The sequence below is a fragment of the Neofelis nebulosa genome, chromosome 6 (genome assembly GCF_028018385.1).
Source record: "Neofelis nebulosa isolate mNeoNeb1 chromosome 6, mNeoNeb1.pri, whole genome shotgun sequence".
Lineage (NCBI taxonomy): Eukaryota > Metazoa > Chordata > Mammalia > Carnivora > Felidae > Neofelis > Neofelis nebulosa.
Window position 1 is genome coordinate 116,109,482 of NC_080787.1, and position 22,368 is coordinate 116,131,849.

At 38.4% G+C, this 22,368-nt stretch overlaps 1 long non-coding RNA gene across 1 annotated transcript in view; it reads right to left on the reverse strand.

The window, feature by feature from the left end:
• Positions 1 to 7,343: 7,343 nt before the first annotated feature.
• Positions 7,344 to 22,368, reverse strand: part of LOC131514795 (uncharacterized) — a 92,593-nt gene continuing 77,568 nt past the window's right edge. Inside the window, exons 2-3 of the long non-coding RNA XR_009263283.1 lie at positions 9,753 to 9,931; positions 7,344 to 7,857 (exon numbers count right to left, since the gene is read on the reverse strand). This is a non-coding gene — a long non-coding RNA (uncharacterized LOC131514795). The remainder of the gene's footprint in view (positions 7,858 to 9,752; positions 9,932 to 22,368) is intronic.

Consider the following 22,368-nt stretch of genomic DNA (forward strand, 5'->3'; position numbering starts at 1 on the left):
GATAATCTTCCCATCTTAAAATTCATATATTAATCACATCTGCCAAAGGGACTACAAAACCCTCTTTGTTACATAAGGTAAAATATTCATAAGTTTCAGGAATTAAGGCCTGGACATTTTTGGAGGGACATTATTCTACCTACCATAATCACCTAAGTGTCTACCCAGGCACTACTCACACCCCCTGAGGTAAGATGTTCTTTCTGAGAGTCAGCATTTCTAATTGCTGATATATAATATGTAGGATATTAAAAATCTTCAAAGAATTCACAGAACTACTTTTTTAAAAAAATGTTTTTTTGATGTTTATTTATTTTTGAGAGAGAGACAGAGCACGAGCGGGGAAGGGGCAGAGAGAGAGGAAGACACAGAATCCGAAGCAGGCTCCAGGCTCTGAGCTATCAGCACAGAGCCTGATACGGGGCTCAAACTCACAAAATGCAAAGCTCATGACCTGAGCTGAAGTCGGATGCTTAACCAACTGAGCCACCCAGGTGCCCCATAGAACTACTTAACTAAGCTCAAATCCTCTGTTTTCTAGCAATAGAAGTTAGAGTCTTGAGGGCACCTAGGTAGCTCAGTCAGTGAAGCTGCCGACTTGATTTTGTCTCAGGTCATGATCTCCCAGTTCCTGAGTTTGAGAGCCACATCCAGGTCTGTGCTGACAGTGCAGAGCCTGCTTAGGTTTCTCTCTCTCTCTCTGCTCCTTCCTTGCTAGTTCTCTCTCTCTCTCTCAAAATAAATAAACTTTAAAAATGGGGCGCCTGGGTGGCTTTGTCGGTTAAGCGTCCGACTTCAGCTCAGGTCACGATCTCACGGTCTGTGAGTTCGAGCCCCGCGTCGGGCTCTGTGCTGACAGCTCAGAGCCTGGAGCCTGTTTCAGATTCTGTGTCTCCCTCTCTGCTCCTCCCCTGTTCATGCTCTGTCTCTCTCTGTCTCAAAAATAAATAAACGTTAAAAAACATTAAAAACATAAAAGTTAGAATCCTGGAATTGTAAGGTTGGACAGAATCTTTCAGATGAATGAATCACCTCCTTTTTAACACAAGAGATTGTTGCGTCTTAGGCTGCTGACACCCAAATGGAAGAGTTCAGTGAGATTTCCAGAGCATGTGAGACTGCTTTTTCCACTACATCATACTGTTGCTAATAATTTGTAAAATCCAACTCATTTTTAATAAATCACCTCTAATGACTGTGATTGAAAAAAGAAAAGTCTCCAGAAAAGATTAGCTGGAATCTATCCACTTGTGAAATTTTTATAGGAGTCTCTATAATACTATATAATTCATTGATTTGGATTCACATCAAGTTAGAAAAATATTCCTAATGACATTGCACTTTTTTCACAGAAGCATAATATAAGTTGATTTTTAAGTATTTATTAAATAAAAATAATAAATGCACATATTAAAAAATAAAGACTACAGAAATTTATAAAATGGCCAATAAAAGTCATCCTCCTCATGCATTCATCTTATTTCCTCTCTGTAAAGTAGTCTTTTCAAGTATGTCCTTCCAAAAAAGACATTGGCTTATAGAATGGCATATGTACATAATGTTCTGCATGTGAACTTTAAAAATGTACAGAAGTGAAGCTTTGTACATACTGAATTTTACTTTTGTTCACTTACTAATTTATCTATGTCAATCTACCTCATTATTTTTAATAGATGTAGAGTGTATTCTAGTATGTGAATCAACGTTATTTACCTAACTACTCCCCTATGGGTCAACAGAAGAAGGATTCAAAAGTTTTGTTTTGTTTTGTTTCAGTTTGTTTGACAATGCACTATTTTTATTTATTTCAGAAAAGGTCACATGTGCGCTTCGTTCAGAATTAAAAAGGTCTAACAAGGCTATGAACTCCTGTTATTTAAACCTGACTTCTCCTTTTGAAGACAGCCAAATACATTCTGTGAGGGCATCTTGCTTTTTTTCCCTTCAAAACTGCAGGCGTACCTGCTTTATTGTACTTCCTTTATTGCAGTTTGTGGTTTTTTGTGCCATACTGTGTTTTTTACAAACTGAAAGTTTGTGACAACACCGCATGGAGCAAGTCTATAGGCGCCATTTTTTCAACAGCATTTGTTCACTTCATGTCTCCAACACATTTTGGTAATTCTCGCAATGTTTCAAACTTTTTCACTATTATTATATTTCTTATGGTCATCTGTGATCAGTGTTCTTTGTTGTTACTACTGTAATTGTTTTGTGGAGCCACGAACTGTGCCCATATAAGATGGTAAACTTAATAAATGTTGTGTGTGTGATGACTGCTCCACCAACCAGCTGTTCCCTGTCTCCCTGTCACCTCCTCCTCAGGTCTCCCTGTTCCCCCGAAACACAACAGTATTAAAATTAGGCCAATGATAACCCTGCAATAGCCTCTAAGTGTTCAAGTGAAAGGAACAGTCGCTATTCTCTCAATTTAAATCAAAAGCTTGAAATGATGAAGGAAGGAATGTGGAAAGAAGTGAAGAAGGGAGGTGGAAAGAGGAGACAGGCTGACAGCTAGGCCTCTTGCACAGAAACAGTGAGCCAACTTGTGAATGCAAAGGGGAAGTTCTTGAAGGAAATTAAAAATGCACCTTTAATGACTACACCAGTGATAAGAAATCAAAACAGCCATATTGCTGATATGGAAAAGTTTTCATGGTCTGTTTAGAAGATGAAACCAGCAAAAACATTCTCTTCAATCAAAGTCTAACCAAGAGAAAGTCTCTATGCAGTTTTATGAAGACTGAGAGAGGTGGGGGAGCTGCAGAAGAAAAGTTTGAAGCTAGCGGAGGTTGGTTCCTGAGATTTAAGGAATGAAGCCATCCCCATAACACAAAAGTGCAAAGTGAAGCAGCAAGTGCTGATGTAGGAGTAGCAGCAAGTTATCCAGAAGATCTAGCTGAGATAATTGATGAAGGTGGCTACACTAAACCACAGGTTTCCAATGTGGATTAAACAGCTTTAAATTGAAAGAAGATGTTATTTAGGACTTTCATAGCTAGAAAGGACAAGTCAGTGCCTGGCTTCAAAGCTTCCAAAGACAGACTGATTCTCTCATTAGAGGCTACTGCAGCTGATGACTCTAAGTTGAAGTCAATGCTCATTTGCCATCCTGAAATCCTAGGGCCCTTAAGAATAAATCTATTCTGCCGGTGTTCTATAAATGGAACAACAAAGCCTGGATGATCGCACCATCTATTTACCACGTGGTTTACTGAATATTTTCAGCCTTTTGCTGAGAGCTACTGCTCAGGAAGAAAAAAAGATTACTTTCAAAATACTGCTCACAATGCACTTGCTTACCCATGAGCTCTGATGGAGATGTACAACAAAATTCACACAGTTTTCATGCCTGTTAACACAACATCCATTCTAAAGCCTACAGATCAAGGAGTAGGTTCAGCTTTCAAGTCTTATTATTTTAAGAAATAAATTTCATAAGGGTCTTTTGCAATAGACAGTGATTCCTCTGATGAATCTGGGCAAAGTACATTGAAAACCATCTGAAAAGATTTCATTAAGAACATTCATAATTCATGGGAAGAGGTCAAAACATCAACATTCACAGGAGTTTAGAAGAAGTTGGTTCTAGCCCTCGTGGATGACTGTGAGGGGGTCAGGACTTCAGTGGAGGGTCACTGTTGATATGGTGGAAACAGCAGGAGAACTAGAATTAGAAGTGATGCCTGAAGATGTGACTGAATTGCTGCAATCTCATAAGAAAATTTGAACACATGAGGAGTTGCTTCTTACATATGAGCAAAGAAAATGGTTTCTTGAGATGGAATCTACTCCTGATGAAGATGCTATCAAGACTGTTGGAATGACAACAAAGGATTTAGAGTACTGCATCAAGTTGGTTGATAAAGCAGCGGTAAGGTTTGAGAGGATTGGCTCCAATTTTGAAAGTGGTTCTACCGTGGGTAAAATGCTATCAAACAGCATTGTGTGCTACAGAGAAATCATTCATGAAAGGAAGAGTCAATCAATGCAGCAAACTTCATTTGTCTTATTTTAAGAAATTGCCACAGCGATCCCAGCCTTTAGCAACAACCATCCTGATCAATCAGCAGCCATCAACATCAAAACACGATTCTCCACCAACAAAAAAGATTATGACTCACTGAACTCTCAAATGATGACTAGCATTTCTTAGCAATGTTTTTAATTAAGACATGTATATTGTTTTTTTAGACATAATGCTACTATACACTTAATATACTACAGTATAGTTTAAACTATATATGCATTGGGGAACCAAAAAATTAATATGATTCCCTTTATTGCACTATTTTCTTTATTGCAGTGGTATGAAACTAAACCTGTAATATCTTCAAGGTATAAGTATACCTTGAAGATTTTTCCATGGTGGCACTCATAGTCTTCAGTGAAATATATTCTATGTCTTTCATTATCATGAGCTCTGGAAAGAACATAGGTCTTTAAAAGGACTTTGTGGTGAAAAAATTTTATTTCTAAACTATGAGAAATGTACATTTGTTTATGATAATTCAGATCTTATTAAGTAGGGCAGCCAAGACTTATTAATAAAAACTTTTGTCTGAAACCATAAAAAACTTACACAACTCAACACCAAAATAATAATAATGATAATAATAAAATGAGCAGAAGACATGAATAGACATTTCTCCAGAGAAGACCTACAGATGGCCAGTAGACACATGAAAAGATGTTCAACATCAGTCATCAGAGAAAGGCACATCAAAACCAAATGAGATATCACCTTACACCTGTCACATTGGCTCAAATCAAAAACTCAAGGATCAGCAAGTGTTGGTGAGGCTGTGGAGAATAAGAAACCCTCATGCATTGTTGGTAAGAATGCAAACTGGTGCAGCCACTGTGGAAGACAGTATAGAGGTTCCTCAAAAAATTAAACACAGAATTACCCTACAGTAGTAGTAATAGTAATTGCACTACTGGGTATTTACCCAAAGAATACAAAAACACTAATTCAAAGGGATACATGCACCCCTATGTTTATTGCAACATTATTTACAATAGCCAAATTATAGAAGTAGCCCAAGTGTCCATAGATAGATGAATGGATAAAGAAAAAAGTAGTACACACACACACACACACACACACACACACACACACTGGAATATTATTCAGCCATAAAAAAGAATGGAATCTTGCCATTTGCAACAACATGGATGGATATAGACAGTATAATGCTAAGTGAAATAAGCAAGTCAGAGAAAGACAATACTATAGGATTTCACCCAAAGGTGGAATTTAAGAAAGAAAACAGCGAACAAAGAAAAAAGAGAGACAAACCAAACAAACAAACAAACGAAACAGACCTTTAACTATAAAGAACATACATGTGGTTACCAGAGGGGAGTTGGGGGGGGGGGGGATGAGTAAAATATGTGAAGGGGATTAACAGTACACTTATCATGATGAGCATTCAGTAATATATGGAACTGTTGGATCATTATACTGTACACCTGAAACTAATATAACACTGTATGTTAACTATACTGGAATTATTTTTTTAAATTTATTCAAAGGCCAATCACCTATGTCACTTATCTAAGGACCCAACAACACACACTGTAGAGACGCTCTTCCTTATGTCTATTCTAAGTACACTCTTCAGCAATATAAGCATATTGACAATTGCTTTGTCCTGAGTGAAGACAGAATACCTGCTTATCACTCCAAAAATGGTGATAAATATTTTCTTTAAAAAATCTCTGCCATATGAGTTTTCACTTGTTTCTTAAATTTAAAGATAACCCTAAATCTGCATTAAAATTAAAGATAACCCTTAAAATTTAGATAACCCTAATCCCTGATAAACAGATTTACATCCAGAAAAAAAGCAAAGGAAATCATGAGTACTTTCCAAGATGAGGCACACCGAAGAAGAATAGAGTGTTACTGACAGATGCATATATAAGTTGTGGTTCACAAGGGAGGCAACACCTGCTTATCTTCATCAATAAGAGGAAATTGATAATCAAAGCTCTCTGGAGAGTATATATGTATGCAGATTGCAATAAAGATTATAGTTAAAGACTATGTTTAGTTGGTTCCAACAAAAAAAAAAAAGATTTATAACATGTATTTATTTAACTTTGTAAAAATGCTTATAAGTGCAAATCTTATAAAGATAACCTTTGAAATATATCACTATTCTTTTGTAAATTTCTCATTGCATAAATAACTTCTCACTTTTCAGAAATTGGTTTTTTTGTTAGATATTCTTATGTTATCCACAAGATATGTCACTTATAAACTGTTCATTAACCCATCCATGAGCAGTGAACAGATCTCAAATTTTTCCAACCGGGATTATCAATGAACTTCAACCTATCTGATCTTTCTCAGCTGTACAAATCAACCTATATGTATTGAGGATCTATTATGTACTGTAAACTCTAATGAAATGCAAAGGAGTTTTAAGACAGATATCCCCCTCAGTGAACATAAAGAATTAATAATACATGGTTAAATATGTGGTGAGTGCTATAGATATAAGTGCTGATGGCTTATGACTAAAAACCAATCGTCTATATTTCGATGCTTTCTTTCTTATGCATGGTATTGAGATTTCACTAAGCAACTGGGAGTGAATGGTCTCAGTGAGGAAAAAAAATACCTCTGATGATACTTCTATGGTGAAACAACTTACAAATTGTTTATAATCTGGTATTGTCAAGTAGTAGAAGAACAATGCAGTCAAATGCAGAAAATGCAAAACTCATTTTGCTCTCATTTCTTCTATCCTATCTTGTCTCTCTCCTCTAAGCCTACTACAGAGAGAGAGAGGCACAGACCAAACTAGCTTGCAATTATGCAAAGGTCTTCTTTCTTTTTTATTGTATTGTCTTTCAAAATAACTGAAGAATGGGAAACCCCTGTCCTGGTTCTAGTTGTATCATGCTGGAAGGCTTGACCCACACATGTGTTAACTACTTAGTCCTAAAGGATGTAGATGATGGAGGCTCGAGTTTTAGGAAAAATACACTCATTTTCATGTTAGACACACCTGAAAAATTAAACTCCGAGAAACTAAATTGCATGTGTTTCTTCAGGTAGTAAAAGCAGTAAGTTCCATCCGACCTACTGCAGTTAGACCCAGGTGGAGACAGTAGATCTACAATTATGACTGGATCTTGAAGAAAGTGTGATTCACAGAGAAGTGCCATTTTATTCTCATTTAAATTATTTCAGACATGTCGCCTCTAACAGTTGTTCCTGGGATTCTTCCCATGCACCTCCCGCCCAAGTTCACCTCAGAAAGCAGATGCTGAGTGTCTGCCGTCCTGCCCACCGCTCACCCCAGTCTCAAATCCCATTTCCCCTCCACCCTTCTAACCCAGTCCAGTAGGCCCTTTGGAATCTGCAGGTCTATCTCCCACATCCTCACACGTCTTTCAACATGCTCCTCACTCTCCTCTACTCACGGTTTTCACATGTTGGTGTCCTACGCACCATGTGGGGGTGCTGGAGAAGCTGCAGCAGCCACTTTTCCCGCCATCCTTTGCCGGTAGCCTTCTCAAGGGCCAGCAGCCGCCCGCTCGAGGGCCCGGGACCGCAGGCTCAGCCACCTACCATGTGCTCTGTGTCCAGCAAGTGGTTTGCAGGTGGCCGTGCCAAGGCGCAGGGGGAAAGCCCTGGAGGAGGAGGACCTGGCGCAGAGGAGCCACAGCTGCAGATGCTGCAAACATCTGTATGTGGTCACCGTGTGCGCAGGCTTGGCTTCCTCACCATGACCGACAGCGCGAGATTCTCACAAGGCCCTCAAGTGGAGATCCGCACAAGGCCCTCAACTGGATGTCTTTGGGTTCCACAGTCAGCCACTCAGGAAGGGTTTCCAGGGCCTGAAGGAGGGAGAGGCAGTGGAGTTGACCTTTTAAAAGTCCCGGAGAGGGGCGCCTGGGTGGCTCAGTCGGTTAAGCGTCTGACTTCGGCTCAGGTCATGATCTCGCGGTCCGTGAGTTCGAGCCCCGCGTCGGGCTCTGTGCTGACAGCTCGGAGCCTGGAGCCTGTTTCAGATTCTGTATGTCCCTCTCTCTGACCCTCCCCCATTCATTCTCTGTCTCAAAAATAAACAAAGGTTAAAAAAAAAAAAATTTAAAAGTCCCGGAGAAGCTGGAATCTCTCCATGTCACAGGCCCTGGTGGGGTATCCTGTACTGGGAGTGAGAGACAACCAAAAGGAGGAACATAGAAGGATTATCAAAGGAAGATGCTACCAGTACTATGAAGGCCTACACTATCAGGCCAAGGAATGTAGGCGGCCCTTCTGGGCCCAGAAGTGCCCCTTCTGCCAAAGCATCAGTCACGTGGTGGGCTGGTATACACAGAAGGGCCCATAGGCCTCCTGCTCAAAGGGAAAGCCAGCCTACTTTGGGGAGGAAGAAGAGATCCTCAGCTCAGCCTTGTTCCTAGGAGCCACAGTGGGTGGGGAGTGTCCTTTGGCCATCAGGAAATTTCTAGAAGAGGGCCTCAATCAGCAGAGTGAAGAAGATGGGGATAGGGTAGGGAGCTGGCACTGCCCAGCTTTTCAGGCCAAGTCCACATTATCACCCCTTCTTCTCTTTTGGAGGTGGAGATGGGGGGAGTGAGGCAAAGGAACCCCAACCATGCACGGGAGGGCTCTGGGGGAAATTCCTCTAGAGCCTGTATGCTTATTTAACAGTCTCTGCCCCTAGAATCTGCAGCTTTTAAAGTGGCCTTGATAAAGAAGTTGTTTTCCTTGTAAAGAAAAATATGTAATAACATTGCTCATGTCAGATTGAAAAAATTAAATATGAGACCAGATTGATGGGTCTACCCACCAGCCACTATATTCCATGGGAGGGAACCTCTCAGGGGTAAGGTAGGGTTTATCCATGTCTTATCTCCCCATAACCCACTCTGGGAAAGGGTACCAGGAACTGTCCCAAGAAATGGGTTGTGATGATAGGCAAAAAGGGTGGTTGAGGGACCAGCTGCAGACCCGCTGCCCCTAAGCTGCCTCTTACCTGTATTGCCTATTCTGGGGCAACACGATTTCATTTATTTTCTCTCTTGGATAATGGCACCTTGGGCTCTCTTTTCTCAGGATGCCAACTATATTAGCTGTATGCAAATGGCATATCTTGTGCATTTTAAATTTTTTCTTAATATAAATATTCTGAGTATGCATTTTTGTGCATTTTAGTCTAAAGCCCTCATTCCTACACTGTGTTCCCAGGTACATGAGCAAGCCCAGGGGTAAGTGCGCAAACTTTTTGTTGTTTTATCACCATGGAGAATAACTGTTTGGAGTGCATAGCCTACTGAACTACTTCATTTTTGCCAATTAAAGCTGGCTTTTCTGCCATAGTGTTTTCTTGAAACCCCTCCACCTTGAATGTTCCCTAGGAGACTAGATTTTAACTGATTTGTCCTATGATTTTATTTCCTTCTACTCCAAGACTGGAAATTGGTCTGAACAGGTGAATCAGAGAGGTTAGAAGAGGCTGGACCAGGTGAAAGGCATATAGAAGAAGCCAAGATTAAGGGAGGGTTGTCTAACATGTGATAAATGTTTGTGGTTTTTTTGTTTGTTTGTTTGTTTGTTTGTTTGTTTGTTTGTTTTTTCCAGACCTCTATCCCAGGGCACAGCCCTGGATTTACATACCAGATACACCATTCACTGGATTGGACCATGCCTCTCTTGCACAACAGGGTATAGGTATTTGTTATCATATAAAATGTAAGTTAGTAAAGATAAATTTTAAGAGCAATACCTCTACTCCCATCTGGTGCTGCCCAGGGATGTATATATGAAGTAAGGACTAAAATCCTTAGCCTTTAAAACTTTTGGGCTCTTCTTCCATGGCTTCCAGAGAACTCATAAACAATGTCTTCTTTTGGTGCCTGGAGCCAGCGCCTTCCCTGCAGCAGTGATTAATAGTGTTTATGGTAGCTAAAAGAGAAAAAACGGTTTCATTTGCATGCTGTAAGATCACTCCAAGCCTGCCTCACTGTGTTGAAATGGGGCAAATGCAAGAGAATGCATTGGATGATGTATGACAGATCCTGGGTTCTTGTCTTCCCCAACTGTTGACCCCCGGTAGTTACTGTATTTGTCTGGGCTTTGTAGGACTTCACAAATTACTGATTTGTAATTGTTGATGGCCTGCTTTGTGTAAATATAACGTGTTGGTCTTTCCCCATGTTCCTTTGGAGTTTTACTGCTGAAAAACTTCTTTTTGTATTGAGAGAAAAATAGTCCAAGAATCTTTGACAAAAGTTTCTGCACCAGGCAAAAGGATCTAAAACTTAAACAGGGAGACCCTCTTCTCAAAGTGGGGGTCTTGAACCATCCTTTCTTTTGTGTTCCCCTTCCCCTATTTCCTTTTCTTAACCAGACCTTTGGGCCTAAAAACTTGACTCTTACCATACTTCTTTCTCTCCCTTCCCACAAAAGCCCGCATACCTGTCACCGTACCCATTCTACTTGTGGGATGTCTTCACAACTCTTAAATGATTTATATAAAAATCCTGAAAAAAAACTAGGAACAATCCATCCCTTATGGTCAAGACCATTACTTGATGTGATTCATGCCAAACATTTATCCTGCTGTATTTAGATGGATTGATCTTCCTTTAATCTCTAATCCTTGAGTAGAGAGAAGCAATGAGAGGGCTTTCTGAGTAGAAAGTAGAATCAGGAGACCAAGGAAGAGAAGATAATTGCCTATCCAAGTTACTCAGGAACTTTTATGCAGGTGCAAGAAACATGTCAAAATGGCCATTAGATTGTTTAATGGGAGATGGACAAATATAATTCCATATTTACTGCTGGAAACCAAAGTTTTGTGGGAAAACTTGAATTTATGGGGAGGGAGGGAATGAAGGTGGAAAGAGTGTCACTGTCTGTTCTTTCCCTGATCCCTTTCTCTCATTTCTGAACTTCAGGAGACTGAGTACCCTTGGGCTTTGATAATCTCATCACCAGGGAGTGTTTATTTGATGGTTGGTTTTGCTGTTCCAAGTACTGCCTTTCCTGTTTGCTGTCATTTTGCAACACATGATAACCCTTTTCCTTTCTCTTCTATTTCCCTGTCAAAATACAATAAATAAAAGAAGACTTACTGGTGCAAAAAAAAAAAAAAATGACCCAGATTGCTTGTTGAAATAGTGTCCTAGAATCACAGATTCTGATTCAGTAGGTGAGGATACAACCCATGTGTTTCTACAGGTTTTTACAAAGCCACTTATCCAAGGACCACATTTTTAAGAACCACTTCTTTTTGAACATCTCTGAAGTCTCTCCTTTCACATGTGAAGGTTCTTTCTTTCCCATACCTTACATTTCACAGGGCATACTGGTGGGGTGTGCCTTTCTTTCTCACTAATAACACTTCCATTCCTTCCTTCATCATTCTTATTTCAAACCCCCCACCCTGATCATCTGAAGTGCACATCAGATAGACTTTACCATACATTACTCTTCCTTATTACCTCATTATCTCTTAGTCTCTCTCCATCTTTTAGTGTTGACCTCAGTATCTCTCTCTAGCCCAACTCCACCCTTATTCTTAAAGACATCAACATCCATATAGATGATGTATCCATCACCCTGGTTTCTCACTTCACTAACTTTGGAGACCCTCGGTTTCTCTGTTCTGCACTAGGAAGGTCATGCTCCCACTAGCTTTCTTGGAATCCAATCTTGATCCCTGATTCCCAGTCTGATGATGTATACTAGTTGTGTTATTCTCTTGCCAAGGTTAGCTCTCAGAGTGTAGAGTTGGTCCATTGCACTATAGCCCCACTTTCATTTCATGTATTCCATCTGGGTCTCTTCTGATTCAGCTTCTCTGAGTTGATCTTTTTGCCTCTACTCATCAACTTGCTGCAATGTACCCTAACCCCTCCACCTTTTGCTTGAGGACTAGCTCTGACAGAGTTTAGATGTCCTCAAATATACACTGTCCTTGGGGATGTCTTCAAATATACACTGTGCAAATGAGATGACACACTAACAAGCCATGTGTTCATAAATAAGTCTTTGAATCACTTACCTATTCTATGTATCCGTTTCCATATTTATAAAATGAAAGAGTATATAATGTGAATTCCATTATTTTTCATGTTGCTACAAATTCCAACATAAATTATTTGGTATTTATACCAAAGTTTAAGAGAAAGAATCAAGAGACGTCCCCACAACTTGTAGTCCAAAGGAAAAAACAAATCAAAAATATATTTATAAATAGAAAATTAAAATATGTGATTTTTATGTGAGGTGATTACAAGGGGATAAATGCAACCAGGGAAAAGGAACAATCAACAGTAGGTGAATGTTGTCAGGAATGCCTTCTTAGAGAAGGTAAATATGAATGAAGTATTGTCCGTGGATTGGCAAAAGCACAATGACAGGTCTCCAAGTTAACCCATTCACTTCCCTAAACTTCATGACAAAGTGAAGCTTACCAAGAAAACTTAATTAGGCCAATAGTCCCCTAGAGGCTAAAGCCAACTCCAACAATTATTTAAAAAAATACGTGCAGAAATCATAAAAACATAAAATTGGAATCACTAGAAAGCAATGTATTCCTCGTATTCCTATTCTATATCCTTCTTCAGGCTTATCATTATGGAAGATACCAGAGAAACAAAAATATCATCTCTAGGGGTAAAAATATAAAATTTCCAAGCATCAAAGAGTATATATCTCAAAGGAGACAAAAGTTAAATTATAAGAAACAATTTTAAGTTGTTCAGAAATTTATATAACTAAATGCTAAATTGAAGTTTTATAAAATTTTCAAGAGTTGTAGAAGGAAAGAGCAACCAATTTAACAGCCTTTTTTAAAGAATTCATTTCTTAAAATATTAAGAAAGATTAGCTTGCAGGTTTTTTATGAGTTTTCTTAGGACAGAGACCTCTCACTGCCACACTGCACGCCTTCTTCTCTACAAGTCTCAAGGGGTTCCTAGTAGTAAGCAAGCAACCATCACTCTTTTTATACATCCAATACCCAAAGAGATGACTCCACCCTGAGTAGAGCTGTCACCTCTATTTCGACTCCAGCTATTCTCAGGCTACCTCCTATACTGAGTCATAACCAGGGCCTGCTCCATCTCAAAACATTAAATTTCAGTTGTCCGTTCTGACCACACTCTCGTGTCATTACTGTCCTCTCATACCTAAGACTGTTATACAGCCTTTGACCTCAGAGGGATCTCTAGCCCACTAACACTTCTATTTTCTCCCTATTAATTACTTTTTGAGCTCTCTTCATTCCCTTGTCATGGGCTCCCAGATCATCAGCTGTACCTAGAATTATTTAGCAGGCCTAAATTCCACTCTTATAGAGCAAAACCTTTTCTCTACTACTTCTTGTGAAATAGAGCTGAAGATATTAAAAAAGAAAAAAAATCCAGTATCGAACCTCTAAAAACTCACATTATTTAATCTCAGATGGCTTTGTATCACTGCCCATCAATTGTTTGTCACTCCTGCATTTATATGGCCATGGTAAAATGGGTGGCTAACGTAGAGTGGGATGGAGAGGGAATTGGAGATGAAGCCAAGTACTAGGTTATTTGATGGGATGCTCACGTGGAAGTTTCAGTTACTGAGGATGCCCTGAGGACTTTGTGTTAAAGAATATCATGATCCAGAGCCTGTAGTAGTTGAGCAGAGGTAATCAGTGATGAGTTGATGTGAGCCTATCAGGTTAGCACAAACCTGGAGCTGGAGTTGGAGAAATCAAGGTCTGCGAAGCAACACTTCCTGGGAAATAGGGAGACATGTAGCCACATCCCAGTCCTGAGGCAAATGTGATGTAGAGGAATAATTATTATCCCCTTAAAAGTCAGGAAACCAATAAGAAACACTGGCACTTAGCTCATAGTCTTCCTCCTGACATTTCCTTCTCCTTGACATCATCTTTAATGACTTAAACAACAGTGTTAAAAATTACTCCAATCCACTGTCCTCTTGGTTCCGTAGGGATGGATAACTTTTCCCATCTTCCCTTCTAGATTCTTTGTCTGGCTAAATAATTAAGTTGGCATGGTGCTAACTGGATAGGCTCAGCCAGTGGAGCATGTGACTCTTGATCTCAGGAACAGGTTTGAATCCCACCTTGGGTGCAGAGATTACTTAAAAATCGTTTTAAAAATAATTAAACTGACATAAGACAGATTAACAGGAAGATAATACAATTAATTTCATTCATACTGGAACCCCATAAAAAATAAGAGACTCAGGGGCACCTGGTGGCTCAGTTGGTTGAACATTTAACTCTTGATTTAGGCTCAAGTCACAATCCATACCCAGCATGGAGCCTGCTTAAGATTCTCTCTCTCTCTCTCTCTCTCTCTCTCTCTCTCTCCCTCCCTCTCAAAAATAAAAATATAATAATAATAAGGGACTCAAAGAAGTAGCTGAAGCAGCTACTTCTTTTATATCTTTAAGAAAAGAATAATAAATTTGTGAAGAATTGACAAGACAAAGGATTTGCGCATGGAATAGTAAATTAGTCAAGAAGTAACAAGGTTTGTTTATAGACCTTTCTCAGCCCTAAATTTACTATCTCCGGTGATAAACATATCTTGTACCTTCCTGGTACAGGGAAGGTACCTTTCACATGAGAGATTTATTTTCTGCTTTCAGAGGGACATAGGAGGGTCAGAGTGTCATTCTTGCATTGGCTATTTCTTAAGTAACTTTAATTCAAAGTAATCAATATGCCCAAATAGCATATTTTGGGATGGCATATTCTGCTGTCTTCCAGTTCCTTGACTGCCTCATCTTTAGAGATCTTTCCCATAATTCTGTTTCGTTATCTGGCCCATGGTCAATCCTAGACTACATCTGCAATACGAAGATGCTGTGGTACACTATCTAGAAGCCCTCTTCAGGACTGGAGCACTCATCCCTCCATCCCCTGAATGCATCAGCAGCTCACAGCTTTCTACTGAGACCTGTCTTGGGACATCTGTTTGACTTTACCTAACCCACATCACACCACCTTCCCATCACCAAAGCCCACTGTAGATGGCTGCTCAATGTGGAGATTCTTTCACTGTATATATTCAGTGTGGATTCTTTCATTTGGTGTCAGCTTTCTTTTGTGAAACAGAAATGGAGTCCAGAGGCCAGCAGGGGGAGCGGTCACACTGAACCACTAGTTGCAGCCCTTGGCTGACCTTAGAGGAAGAGAGGTATTATATCTTTCATTCCCATTAGGAAGAAATCTTCTCACCAGAGAAAGGAAGATTTTCTCCTTGCCCAGCCAATTACAGATGGCCGCAACTAACCCAATGAAAAGCCACTGCTACACTTGGAACTTCCAGTTCATACCAATGGACTTTTTGCTTATAACTGCCCCTCTCAACAACCCCTTCCCCTTTCTTCTATAAAAAAGCATTTCTCCCCTTTGTTCTCCAGTCTTGCCTATATGGTTTTTGTTGTTGTTTGCTTGTCCTGAATTGCAATTCTTCTGCTATTCCTGAATAAGACCATTTTGTTAGTAAAATAACTGGTTATTTTACCTTCAAAGTTAACAATTTGCAAATACACATAAGTTTATAAAACAGTAGTTTACTAACACTATAGGAAATGGCATATTTTACAGTAATTGTACTAATGGTTTGGCTAGTCATACATCACCTATTGTAGAGGAGATAATGCAACTTTATTCCTTTGCAACAGGCCTAACTAAAAACCAGTAAATTATTTCGGGTATTACATCTTGATTTCATTAAAATAAGTTAAACCTGATTCCAAACCAAGTTTGAACAAAGAGAAACAAAAATGCTAAAGTACACCACCTCTTTCTTTTCTTTCTGTTGAATAATTTCTGCTATCCAATAAATTTTATATCTACCAACAGAACTCTAACCTATCAAACACTCTGAAAAAGTGATAGCACTAAAACTGAAATTTTAGTAGTTCTCTGATTCTCTACTCATTTTTTAAAAGAAAAGTTTGTGGACCCTCTTTTCCAGTCACTGGCTACATATCTACCAATAAAATTTAGATCATGGTCCAGCAAAACTTTTTATTGAAAGACCAGATAGTAAAGATTTTAGGTTTTGCTCACTATGCAGCCTCTCTTTCAACTACTCAACTCTGCTATCGTGGCTTGAAAGCAATCATAGACATGACAAAAAATGAATGGATGTAGCTATGTCTCAATGAAACTTATTTACAAAAACAGGCAGTTGGCCAGATACGACATTGTGATTTATAAGAATTATTTATATTTGGTCATTCACACATATACTTCTTACACATGTCTGGTCTTCATTCACAGTTCCTGGCTTATAGTTTCCAACACCCTTGGAATTTCCTGAGTGATAAGACCAATGGAAACACTTTGTGCTGTAATACTTGGTCTCTTGTCCTTAGTTCCTGAAAATGCTTCAAAGCCATAAAAGTAAAATAAGTGTCTTATTATTCATAACAAGCTTTTTCTACACAACTGGGTTTATGTTAACGAAATGACTTCTGGAAAGCACCTGTGGATGGGGGTGGTGGTTGCCAGGGTAACCAAACATGAATAGAGTTGGCATTTTCAGTCCCAAGCTCCAATTTCTGAGGAGGAAAGAGGGGCTGGAGGTCAAACCAGTCACCAATAGCCAATGATTTAATCTGTCAATACCTATGTAATGAAGACTCCATGAAAATCCAAAAGGAGGGGATTCAGAACACTTAGAGGTTGGGGAATCAGAACTATTCCAGGTGACAGTGTCCTGGGCCTCCAGCTCTATAAGGAGAGAAATTCTTTTGTTCAAGATCTCACCCTATGTATCTCTTCATCTGGCTGTTGATTCCTATCTTTAATATCTTTTGTAATAAATTTGTAATCTAGTGAGAAAATGGGTTTCCTCAGTTCTGTGAGCCATCCTCACAAATTAATTAAACCCAAGGAGGAGGTCATGGAAACCTCTGACTTATGACCAGTTGGTCAGAAGTACAGGCAAAGACATGGGCTAGTGATTGGCACCTAAAGTGGAGGGCAGTCTTGTGGGACTGAGCCTTTTACCTGTGGAATCTGATTATATCTTCTAGTAGCTAGTGTCAGAATTGATTTGAATTCTCGACTCCCTATTGGCATCCAAGAATTGCTCACTGGTATGGGGAAGCCTCCAAACATACACGCTGGAATTATGTCCAAGAATCTAATTTACTGAATCTAGCCCAAGGGCTGCAGTTGGATAGCTCCTGATATAGATTTAAAATGTGCTGGAAGAGAAAACTATAGTCTTGTAATATTGTCTGTATTACAATAGAACCATGATTTCCTGTAAACATAGAAGAAAATACCCTCCTTTATTTTCTCCAATAGTCTCTAGTTGTTGCATATTTTATTTTAAATATAAGCATACACCTAAGGCCAAAATATTAAGAGTTAAAATAAATAAGCAAAGAAAAACATATTCTGTGACCCTCATATCAAATAATGTTCATGTATTAATTTATTTTATACATATTTGTAGGTTGAGTATGATATGTATTACTGTGCTAGGTACCATAAGGGATGCAAATATGGGTGAGATTTAGACTCTTTCATCAGGAATTTAAGAGCCCAATAGGGAAAATAACACATATTCATAAATGTATATGGTACACAGTATACAAGGAAGTATATCACAAAAGAAATAAAGATACATTTTTTTTTAGATGAGGGACAAATTACTCTTGACTGGCTTGAGGAAATGTAGAGTCTTGGGAGGGAGATCAGAGCCTTTTTCATGAAGGAAATGACATACAAACCAGGTCTTATAGACGTAGGCAAGTAGAAATCTGAAAGGTAACACCAAGAGAAAGGGCATTAAAAAAACAAACAGAACAACATAAACAAAGGTAGTGAAAGAAAAACAAGCAAATGGCGGGGGGGGGGGGGGAATGAAAGACAGACTGTATGTAATAAAAATGAAAAATTACTTTTTATAGGAATGCAAGGTAACGGGCTTACCGTAGATGAGGCCAGATAGTTAAGAACAAGCCATTAGTGGGACTTAAAAGGAGTTGAAGCAGAGTAGATCCAGGCTTTCATAGTCTGGAGCTGACGGTTTTTTGAGCCATATTTAGGAACAAGAATACAAAATTACATATAAAAATGAGCACATATTTGGAATGAGAAAAGAAGTCACAATGAATTAGGAGCTTTTAAAAGCAGGCAAATACTACAAATATCCCAAATCCAGAAACTACGGAACACTTGAACTCCTTTACTCTCTAACACACCTCCTTCCCCTACCCCCATCCACTGGCTACTTGTTAACCATGGCTCCATATGCCAAGGAAGGTAACTCAGATTTTCTTCTAGCACAGCTGATCAAAATTTGCTTATTATTAATAGTATATAAAATTTCTTTTGGCTTCACAAAATATAACTGATAATGAAAAAATATTTAAGGCCATTGTCAAATTTAGGAAAACCTTTAAACTCTGAGATTTCAAGTTATTTCAAAGTATTCTGTGCAGTGACAAGTTGTAAATATTCCTTGGATTGATGCCAAGTCAATCATCAGTCACTGATGTCCTTATTTAGTGGCATTTCATTAGGTTTATGTTATCTTTGTTGGAGGCAGTACTACATGTCAATAATTTAAATCTTTTATCAATGTGTTCATATGATTCATGCCTCATCATTAATCGGTTTATCCAACTGTTCAAGAGCCTATTCATTATTTCCATTTGCAATGTATTTCTTCCTCTTAGTGAACATACCAGGAGAAACCTCATTTGATGAAAAAGCTTGCAGTAAGACAAAATCTATGGGCCACTGAAATAGCATTTTGAATAATTTTAATTACAAATTATGTATTTCTATAGTTTGGTAATTTTATTACCTATTTCAAAAATCAAGTGCACTGGTAGCACTTGCTTGTTTTAAATGTTTAAAAAATATAAACACTGCACCAACTTATGGAGTCATAAAAGAACTAATATTTCCTCCTAGTAAAAACAGAATTTACCATGCTATATTTTTAGTGCCATCTAGCGTTAAAAGGTTTCATAGATGAAATAAATAAGAAAACAATTTAGTTTTAATTTTTTGTCAACACATACTCTTTGGTTCTACATCCCAGTGATTCCATCCAAGATTTTACGTTAAATATTGACAATAAAATAATTGATAACAATGCCATAGGAGTTTCTAGAAATTAAATTAATTACTATTAAGAAGAGGACTTAAGTCATTCCTTCACTATTCTATAGAAGGTGTCACTCAGGACATCAGCTACCATAACAGACAGACTAGTTCTCATTGAAATGCCACATCAGGTATACTTTTGTCATGGACTCAGGTCTAGAAAGATATGTTTGACTCAAATATGAATTTAAACTGCATATGATATCTTCTTAGGGGTGCCTGGGTGGCTCAGTTGGTTAAATGACCAAGTCTTAATATCGGCTCAGGTGTTGATCTCAGGGTTGAGTTCAAGCCCCACACTGGGCTCCACCTTAGGCATGGAGCCTATTAAAAAAAATTTAAATGAAACTTTAAACTGCATATGATATCTTTTTTTTTTTTTGAGAAAGAGAGAGTAAGGGTGGGGCAGAGAGGAAGAGAGACAGAGAGGGAGAGAGAATCTTAAGCAGGCTCTACATCCAGCATGGAGCCTGATGCAGGGCTTGATCTCACCAAGTAGCTTAACTGACTGAGCCACTCAGGCACCCCTGATATCTTTTTAAATAAGGATATTCTATGATTATAGCTCTACCAAAAGCAAAAAGTTTTATTTAGTAAATCAGTATGTTTATTATCATCATCTAAAAATAGATGTTTAAGCTATTTAATTTTATCAAAATAACATAGTTTGCTTGGTTTTACTGTTTTTACCCTACAACAAACAATATTTGGCTAACAAAAGTTTACTTAGACTATTTTTTTTGTTATGTATGAAACATATAACTAAAGATTTAAAAATTTCTGCATTGACCCTATGAAACATTTGAACTTACATGCTTAATAACCTCATACTGCTCTTTCATTCAGAAAATTTTAGACAGAGAAAGAAAGTCAAAGGCAATTACAAATTAAAAAAAAATACAAATACCACAAGATGCAGAAAATAGCATCATGATTTTACCCTAGGCCAATTTTTTAAAATTCAGGGTAGCAAACTTCACTCCCTTCGGCTCACAAAGGCATTTGTAAGGATGTAGCAATGCCACACGGTGATGGCTCCCCATAGACACTGGTGCTGTTATGTGAAGGTGGGTGTTCACGTTTCGCTCCTTGTGTGTCAGTCACGGGGTCATCCCCCTCTCAGTCTGCCTGTTTCTGCAGGGTCAGTTACCCCAGTGTTCAGTCTAACCCAGGCCTGCTCAAGCCAGGAGCCACTACCGTGTATTATAGGTAGTGTATTATATAGTGTATTATAGGATCTTTATGGTCTCCCAGGAAGTTATTTTGGATAGAATTTTGGATATAAGTTATTTTGAGAAGTTATCAGTCAGCAGTGAGGCATACTGGGCGGGGGGGGGGGGGGGGGGCGGGAGGACTGGAGGTGCAAGGCAAATGAGCAATTCCTGGCAGGAATTCCTTTGATTGAGATGGAATCTTGGGTAGCAACAGTAGCAATAGGAGTGTACAGGTGCACATGAAAATCTGCATATTATGTGACAAGCAACACACTTAAGTCTATCTGACTAAGTAGGCCAATAGAGTACATTTTCCTATAAATTCATCTCTGATCCATAAGCATTTATTTTTTCTCTCATGTGGGATGCTCTCCACTACTGTGCTGTACCTTCTAGGTACTCAATAAATATACTCTGAAGGGTTTGTCCCTTTAAAAAGAGCTAGTGAAAATGAGAAAAATTTTGGATGTAGAGAGGAAGCAATTTTTACCTCATTAGTTTCTGCCTAATCCAGGTGCTATTAAATTCCACCTGCTGATTAGAGCTGCAACATTAAAAAAAAAAAAACCCTTTCCAAAATATTTCCTGAATTATTCATCTTTAACCCTAAAATGTATTGTAGTGGCTGGTTGAATCTCGACTGTCAATTCCTATAATTAATTAGGACACTAGCCCTCAAGCCTAACATAGAGACAAAAAACAAGAAAAATACCATAAATTTAACTTGATATTGTGTTTTGCTCTTAATTCATAATTTTTCCTTTAAGCATCCATTAAAAATTGCTTCAAATGTGACAATGCTATTACATAACCAAATTTTTACCATTGGGACATTTAAATATATTGCAACTGAGCATAATTTCAACTAAGTAGTCTCAGGCAAAAGAAAACAAGTTATTTTTAAATATCATCTAAAAAAATCCCAATAACAACTACCTTTATTATCTCTTTAATTTGTAAAGTATTTATTTATTTTTGAGTGAGAGAGAGACAGAGTGTGAGTGGGGGAGGAGCAGAGAGAGAGAGGGAGACTGAGAATCCAAAGCAGGCTCCAGGCTCTGAGCTGTCAGCACAGAGCCTGACGCGGAGCTCGAACACACGGACTATGAGATCGTGACCTGAGCTGAAGTTGGACACTTAACTGACCGAGCCACCCAGGTGCCCCACAACTACCTTAATTAATTCTTTCCAATAGTTCACAATTTTCTTTGTACAGAACTTTTTCCTAATAAATGCTTATTCTATTCTTAGGTATTTATGATGAATAGATGTGCCAATTATCACTACCATGACAATCATATTAAATATATAAATATATCAAACTAACATGTTGTACAGCTAAAACTTACACTATGTTAAATGTTAAATATATTTCAATTTTTAAAAATGCCTAATATCATTTTCTGAGATCTTGTATCCAAAGAAAATCAATGTCTGTGTAGCACTCCTCATACACATGAAAGGAGGCATCCTGAAGTTTTCCTCTACAAAATAAATAATTGTTTCTTTTTTCTAGGTCTTTGCTACAAACCTTCTGAGGCAAAGTTGTTTATTTACTTAAATATTCACTTGTTCATTCATTCATTCAGTTAATAATGAAATCTTCCGTTGATTCAAAAAAAAAAAAAAGCTTGAGGCATGTTACAGACTTAAAGGACAATTTTGAGAATTAAAGTACAAAAGAAGTCAAAGGCAAGTAAAATATTTAATACCAAATTAATGAGTGTCATTATACGAGGAACAAATATCTTCAGATGTGAGGCAGTGAATCTTTTCCTGTGCAATTCATGATGAACCAGTTTTAGTTTTTAATGTTCTAAGACTCCTAAAATGGTGAAATCACTATCTGATGTACTTGAACTTGAATATTACCTTACCGCACATGATTCTCAACCTTCTCTCACCTATAATATAACTTCAGCCAACTCTAGGGAAGCAAGCTGCCCTGAGGTATGGCTGCAGCACGACACATCCAGTATTTCCTGGAGAGCAGAGGGGTGGGGTAAACAGAGCCTTTTTGC